The 8,223-nt window shown below is 37.9% G+C and overlaps 1 non-coding gene across 1 annotated transcript; it reads left to right on the forward strand.

Annotated features, from left to right (window-relative positions):
- The first annotated feature begins 857 nt into the window (after window positions 1-857).
- LOC132769537 (U6 spliceosomal RNA) lies at window positions 858-961 on the forward strand. The gene has a single exon (XR_009630866.2). It is a non-coding gene; the product is annotated as a U6 spliceosomal RNA (small nuclear RNA).
- The last annotated feature ends 7,262 nt before the right edge of the window (window positions 962-8,223 follow it).

An 8,223-nucleotide genomic window follows, 5' to 3' on the forward strand; every position in this document is an offset into this window, starting at 1 on the left:
CAGGCAACCCCAAATTTTAAAATCAGAAATTCAAAACACTTCTGTTCTCAAGTAGTTCATATATGGGATACTCAATGGGCATTATTATTCAGGAATTTTAGGACCTCATTCCATGAGGGGAGGAAAGTGGGGAAATTGTCTTCTTTACTGTAGTGTTTCATTCTATTCTGTTTATAAGGGAAAATGGATAATATATTCACCCTGATCACACACGATGTACTTTTGGCCACTTCTACAGTAATCCTCCATGTTTGGATCAGTGCATGTATGAGGACATTGTCATAGTCATGATACCCTTTCCCCCACTTCTTGGGAGCAGAGTTATTCATTTCTATGGCTGGCAAAGGATTGCAGGAAATTAGTATCCATCAACATCTTGAGGGTCAGTTTGCGTACATACCTGGGAGTAACCCCCGATGAAGTCAAAGGGGCTTTTTTATATATAAATGCAAGGATAAAGATAGATATACTCTACAAAATGGATGAAGTTCTGACTCTTTATTGTAATAACTAAATTACAATTATCAGAAGGGTTTAATTAAGAGTAGCACATTATTCATGAGAAGATGGTCCAAAGTGCTGAGTAGCGTTTAGAAGATGCAGATATGGAGGTACAGAAGAAGTGAGTAGGCTGGGATGGCTTCCAGTCCAATAGTGTCTTCAAACAGTGGGATGATGTAATTCCTCTCTCCGCATGCCAGACTCAGTTACCATTGCTTCACTGTGTGTTTGCACTGTGCAGATCTCAGCTACTTCACAATTCCACATCAATTTCTTCTGAGGTCAGTACCCCCCCCCTTCTGATAAAACAATGCAAACTCTGTTTACTTGACCCCTCTGAATTATACTTGTAACAGGTACTCGCTTCGGCAGCACATATACTAAAATTGGAACGATACAGAGAAGATTAGCATGGCCCCTGCGCAAGGATGACACGCAAATTCATGAAGCGTTATTTTTTGCAAATTGTATCAAAAGGTGAGAGACTTCCACTTTGGTCCATATATCAAAAGGACAATGTATTGGGATTCTCACATCAGAACAACATATTTTATGTGTGGCCAAGACCCAAAAATAACGTATAAAACAGCTCTGTACTTAAGCAAAACAATACGTCTGAGAACCACATATGTAGGGCTGATTGGGGTAAATTGTAGGGGTGATAATGAAATATGATGTATATACTCAGCTTGATCAGTTTATCAGTTTTATCATGTCTTATCATATGTATTTACTGTATTATTATAAGTGTCTTATTTTAACTTTCTACATGGAGTGTGATCAGGTCTTGTCAGACCTTGTTGTTCTGTTTCTTATTGTGATATGGCCTAAGGGCTAATCAATAAAAATTACTACTACTACTTGTAACAGAAAAAATGAATGCACATTTCTAACTTTGGCATGTTTGGATGAGGATACTGTAGAGGAACATCCCAGAAAGAAAGAAAGAAAGAAAGAAAGAAAGAAAGAAAGAACTCTGGTAAGCACAAAAAGAAGCATGTATGTAGTGTAAACTGAATGCAATGCACCCAGATCACAGTACGCAAACCATGTGGATGAAAAAGGAGCAATAAATTGAGAGGGGAATTAATTTAAGGTTTGCCCTGGAGGTATGCTGATAAAAACATAGACCAAACATCCCAGTGTGGCAGCTGAAACACAGAGCTTCCTCTCAGTTTATTTAGTTGCATCTGTACATATAAATAGATGTAGCTGATCCTAGTGAGGTGTGTTTAGGTAGGTGGCATCTGGCCCAGCCAGGCTCTCCTACTCAGACACCGAAATGTCAGTCTCCGCTCAACACAAGCACAGCAAAGTAGTAGTTTCTCTTTTCGGCACCAGTCTGAACAGCTGTGTCCCCTAAATCATCCACCTAGGTCTTTTCACTTCTGTGTGGGTGGTAGAAAGAGAACAGAATGATAGCACAGGCAACAAGTGCCAAAGAATTCTGGAGTAGTCGCCTGTATTATGTACATAACAGGAAATGGCTGGCATTGGCTATGTAAGGCAGAGCAGAGCTCTGCCTGTCATTCAGATTCCTGCTTATCTATGAAACTCACTGGATGAACTAGGTGGGACAATCACTATCTTTCTGATTAATCAACCTCACAAGTATAATGTGAAGATGGGCCGGGCGGGGGTGGTGGCGGGGGAGGGAGTTAGTATTCTACCTATAACTTTAGGAAAAATATTGGGAGCGTTGGTTAGATAACATCTTTCACAAACTCTTAGACAACCCGGTCGTTGAGAGGTATTGAGGATTGTAATCCAAAAAAGGAATTTTTTCTCAAGCTCAGACTATGCCCTAAACGTCTTGAATGCAATTTTCCTGCTTCTTGGCAGGGAGTTGGACTAGATGGCCCATGAGGTCTCTTCCAACTCTATGATTCTTTGATTCTTTGAGGGGTGGCAAAAATCTTCCAAATCTCTACACCATGTAAAGTTTAAGAGGTCTCACAGCATTATCAGAAATGTGTATCATTTAACTATGCTAGATATGAAATGCAGCATTTGATGTTGTATTTGGAAGCCATTTAAATACCATAAAGTTACCAGATTCTATCTCATCTTTAAAGCTAAGCAGGTTAGATCTGGTGAATACTTGAATGGGATTCAATGAATGTCAGGTGCTCTAGGCTATATTTCAGAAAACTATACGAACTATAATAGGTCAACATAGTTGACAGGTGACTTCAAGGCACATACATACGGGGAGACATTAATCTGAAGCTCTAACTGTAGCCTAGCTAGGTTGTGTGTATAAATCCTAATGTTAATCCCAACCATATTTTGACTCAGTTGTCAATCCTAGATTAATCTAATTACAAGTAACCAACAAAACTCAGGCCAATGTTTTTGTGCAAAACCCAACCATTTTGTATAAAATATAATTTTTATTTACAGCAGTTGACTTGTTTTTTTTCTAAGTAGGTGTTCTGAAAAACTTTTTCATTGAAAAGAAAACTTGCATATGTCGATTGCAGCACCTGAGATCATATATATATATATATATATATATATATATATATATATATATATATATATATATGAAATTAGGGCATTAGAAAGCAGATTGTGTGATGCACACATAACAATGCCTCCTGTAATTCACCACAACTTCTGTTAGAGGCAGTCACTTCACTCTGCCTAATGGTAGAACCAGATCCATTGCCTGCTGGTAATAAGTTATGCTTGCATCTACCTCTGATCCCATCAAAAATATTCTAATAGATGTTTCCTCACATTCTTTTTTCCTGATAGGATAAAAGCAAATTTACAAAACTTAGGAAAGATTATTAGTTAAAGTTTGGTTAGCATAAAGTATGTTTTCAGTACACACTTGACGAGGTGTAGCATTTTTCTCCCACAGAAATGCAATTCAGTGTGAGCTATTTCCTAAAGGAAAAGTATATGTGAAAATTTAGATTATTTTGTCTAGCACAGCTGCTGCTTCTACTGCAAAATGAGAGCTGCAACTGATGACAAGGTAGTACGGAACTTGACACCTCTCCTGGCATCTGCTCAAGAACACAGAATGTTTTAGCCGGCCTGTGGCATGTGATACATTTCTTAATTGTTGATAACATATAATTAGGACAATGTAAGCTAAGTTTAATGAAGGCACTAAGTTAAATTTACAGGCTTTACTATACTTGGACAGACTTTGTTAGTCTTGGAATGTGACTCCACAGAATAACGGTTTATAAACAGGACAAAATAGCATCTTCTCTTCACAAACTATCAACCTAAAATTATGGCCGACACCCTCAGCCACAGTAAATGTTGTATGCTGAATAAACGTCAGCTGGTCTGAAGAAGACACAGTGCCTAAAATAATTTTTTCCCTTTAACGATGTTAAAGTCAGAGCTTGTGTAGAAATTTCTGGCACGTAAAGAAATTATTATCTCATGCCTGAGCTATATATTCTCTACTGATTTGTACAAACTTGGGTTGAAATTCAAGGCACACTTACCTAGGAATAAAGCCAATTGAATGCAGAGTAGACATCCATTGGATCAGCCTAACTTTTTGTTGGTCCTAAGAGTAACACATTATTGTTATTATTATGAGACACATCCCAGTCATGAGAAAGTACCTTTAACTGCTATGGAGTGCAGTTGGATAGAATTAAAGATGTGCAGAAATGTCTTGAAAATCTGAGATTTCAAAGTGCTAATATAAACTGATTTGTATGAAGAAATGCAATCCAAGAATGTCCCAACACAATCAACAGTGACTATTCTCCCATGGGATTGTTGAAAGCCATCAGTTAGTAATCATATTATTAAACCATTGCATTTCCATACCCTTGAGGTTTGTAAAAGAACAAAACTTAAAATCTGTTAGGGAAACAGAATACAGGTATGAGACAGAAAAGGAGGGGGGATTTCTATAATGGCATCAAAGTATACCAAAGCTAAATTTGGGAATACAGATAAAAAGGGCTCCTAGCAGAGACCCTCGTGCAGGAGATACTGCGTTTTTTGCAGGTCCTCCTTGTTGAATAGCCACTTCCACAGTCTCCTGTGGTGTCTGAACAATCCCACAACTATCTAGATACATTTTCAAGGCAGAAAATTAGATCATGGTTTCCTTTAACCAAATCAAATCAAATCCAGTGCTGGGAAAAGATGCTGAATTTGGTGGACCATTCAAGAAGACTACAAACAGTATTACAAACATGTATTACGGCTTCCATGAACCAGAGTTTCTATAAACTCGAGTGCATTTCATCACATGTATTAGGTGCAATCATAAGCTGACAAGCAAGAATGGGAAAATTCTGTTTATTGTAGAAACAAAAAGATTAAGATTCTAATAAAAATAGTTACATAACTGGTAGTATGGCACTGGTAAAATTCAACAAACAGAGGTGATTTTGATCTCTAAGAAATAGAAATAGAAATGAATGTCTCTATAAACAGTAATTTTTATAAACAGTAATTTAGCAGTTTCACACAGTAGAGTTTCATTAGGTCATTTACAGAATGCCCTATACATGAATGTGTTCTACTGAATTCTATTAAAACTATGCTACTTGTTTGGTTGAATCCTGAAATGAATGTGAGAAATTAGGAATAATATAGGCTGCATCCAAATTAGATATCATTGTTCTGAATTAGGTCAAAATTGATTCAGCGTGAATTCGGAGATGTAGATCCAAAAGTTCAGTAAAAGAAAGCCAGGAAGTATGCTTCCAAAATGTTGAGAAATGGTACCATATAAGATAAACATTGGAGCAGGGAAAGGAATGAATACTCTTGTATTTAGAAACTGGTGAAATGTATTTAGAACCAAGGAAATGGAAAAACTGGGCAAAAACTTGGGTTGTAGTTTTGCCTATCTCATGTGGGACTTTATCACACAGAGGTGGTGAACCAGACAGTAGCAGGGCCATATAACATAATATCATGTGATACATGTTGCTGGTTTGCCACCTCCCCATAATAAAGCCATGCAACTCTCCCAGGAGTTACCTTATGCAGTGAGTTCTAGAGCTTCTGTGGTGGCATCTACCACAGACTGCTCTCTCTATTTATTTATTTATTTATTTATTTATTTATTTATTTATTTATTTGCAATTGCTTTCCTGAATTGTGAAGTGCATGAAAAATTGTTTTATGTCCATTATGTCCTTTGTAATATACCTGGACACATGTTCTCCTTATTGGATCCCTGTCTCCATTAGCCAAATAATTATTTCCAGAAAGGAATAATTAGTGAACAAGTATTCTACCAGAAGAAAGATACTGCTCTTAGTTCAATGGATTAAAAGGAATCTGCACAAAGAATAAAGTTCATTCAATGTTTATTGCTTCCTTTTGAAAGCTTTTTGCTCTTTTAATTTGTTCTCATGTTATCAGAATTGATTTTCCCTCTCTGTTATCCCAGAAAGAATCCCTTTGGTGAATCTCTCAGCAGATACCAGTAATGAAGAATCAGTTTGCGGGATAGTTGCTTTTCTGGAAGATTCTTTCCAACATCCACTAAAGTATTAATATAGAAGTGTGGAATTTTCTAGATGTGCCTCTCTGAGAGGGAGGATATCTACTTTGGTGTGAAGTCTACATGAAAGGAGATGGGGACATTTACCTTATATATTTTAAAATAAACATTAGAATTTTTGAAAGCTTGCATACAAAACTAACATAATACTAGTACTGTATATGTATAAGTCTAGAAATTTTAGTCAGAAATTTCAACCCAAAAAACTTAGTTGATTTATCCATGGGTCAATATAATTTTTATCTCATAACATTTTTGTTTTTTTTAAAAAAAGGAATTATCTCCTCTCAATAGAGTGGCAAAAAGTGAGACCTTATTCCCATCCAGGAGAACCTACAAGAAGCACTGCTATGTCTAATCTGTTTGAATGCCTGGGTCAGAAAATGTGGAGACCTGGAGCAGTTGGCCCCTTGAAGTTGTGCTGGGATTGCCTTCTTTCCGTGGTATGATACTTGATTTATCCACAGGTCATATCAAAATCCATAATTTTGGCTCAAATCCTGCCTTGAAGATATCTACAGTAGTACTTTGCATACTATGAGTCAATACTATTTTCAAAATGTTGCTAAGATTTCTCAGTGCTTAGGTGAAATGGTTGGGATATCTCTCCATTAACATTGACATCATTTGGAGGTCAAACTCAGGTGCTTATTGATTTGTGGAAATGTTTTTCTTTTCACCTTGTTGGGCATGTATTGTAGATTGGGAAATGTCTAACGTATCCCCTTTACATCTTTTAACTCAAACATTCCTCAAATTACTGCATACATCCAATGAAGTGAAAAAACACACTGGCACAGCCTTACTGCTTTTCAGAAATTATTTATGGAATTGCAGACCTTAGGCAAAAATGAGAGAATAGCACATCCAACATAAACTATTCAAACTTTTACCAATGAGCTACAGCCCATCCTAGATAGTGACCCTTCTTCCCATAGATGCTCACAAATAAACCGACCCCCCCCCCCCTCCATCTCAAACAGCTACAATAGGCAACACAACAGGGATACAAACACTAGGAGCAGACTTTGCAGCAAACCAGGTGTCTGCTCTGTCCCCTTATCAATTAACCCAATTAAAGCCCTAAATAACATCACCCCTAACATTATCATCTATATAAATAAAAATGTAATGTTCATTTGTGGCATTAACAGAATTTGAAAACCACTGGACAAATTGACCCAAAATTTGGACACAAGACACCTACCTCAGCAATCTATGTCCTTCACTCAAAAAAAAAAATTAAAAAAAATAACCAGAAAGAACTTAAACCACCACAAGCCTAAATGGCTATACAGAGCATGCGTTAAAACGACACCCTCCTGGCCCCGCCCCCTCCTGCACGAGGGGGAAAAAACCAACAGTTGAGAGAGAGAACCGCTTGAGAGAGGGAGGGAAAGAAAGGTGGCCCATAGATCCTTTTTTCAAGCCCCTGCCTCTCCCCTCCCAAACACTTCTGGGCCAAAGCATTTCACCTCCATCTTGCCAGCCGAGAGAGAAAGATAGGTGGCATCCTCCTCCTCCTCACACCTAGAGCCGCCTGGTCTTCCTCCTGGAGGTGCTGCCTGCTTGGCTTCCTTCCTTCCTATATCCCATTGCATTGCTGCTTGGGTAAAGCCCGACAGGAGAGGGAAGGGAGAAAGAAAGAAAGAAAGAAAGAAAGAAAGAAAGAAAGAAAGGATTTAGAGAGAGAGAGAGGACACTGTTCTCCAGATCCACCCCTCCCCTTCCTTTCCTTTTCTTTCCTTCCTCTTACCTGATTGAGACTCATGGGTCAGCATGGAGGCACCTCCACTGAGCTGCTGGGAACTCGTAGGGGAGAGATTCTGTGTGTGTGCATGTGTGTAAGTGTATATGCACACACACATATCTACACAGATCACCCATATTGAGTTATGGGAAGGAATTCTGGGAAATGAAGTCCAGTAATAAAAAAGGACAAAAACAGGGAACACACGCTCTGTGAGTTAGGAAAGGCTGTCTAGAAAGGCACAATCAAAACACTCCCGAAAGATGTCCATCCATTTTTACTTTATAGCAACCCTGGGCTATAATATCTACAATAATAATATCTATATATGCACCATAATAATATCTATCAGTCTTTAATAATAATATCTATGTCTGTAATAATAATATACAGAGCATGTGTTAAAACGTATTATTATTTTCTGGGCCCAATTCAAGGTGCAGCTGCTTACCTACAAAGCCCTAAA

This window comes from Anolis sagrei, chromosome 2 (assembly GCF_037176765.1).
Source record: "Anolis sagrei isolate rAnoSag1 chromosome 2, rAnoSag1.mat, whole genome shotgun sequence".
Taxonomy (NCBI): Eukaryota; Metazoa; Chordata; class Lepidosauria; order Squamata; family Dactyloidae; genus Anolis; species Anolis sagrei.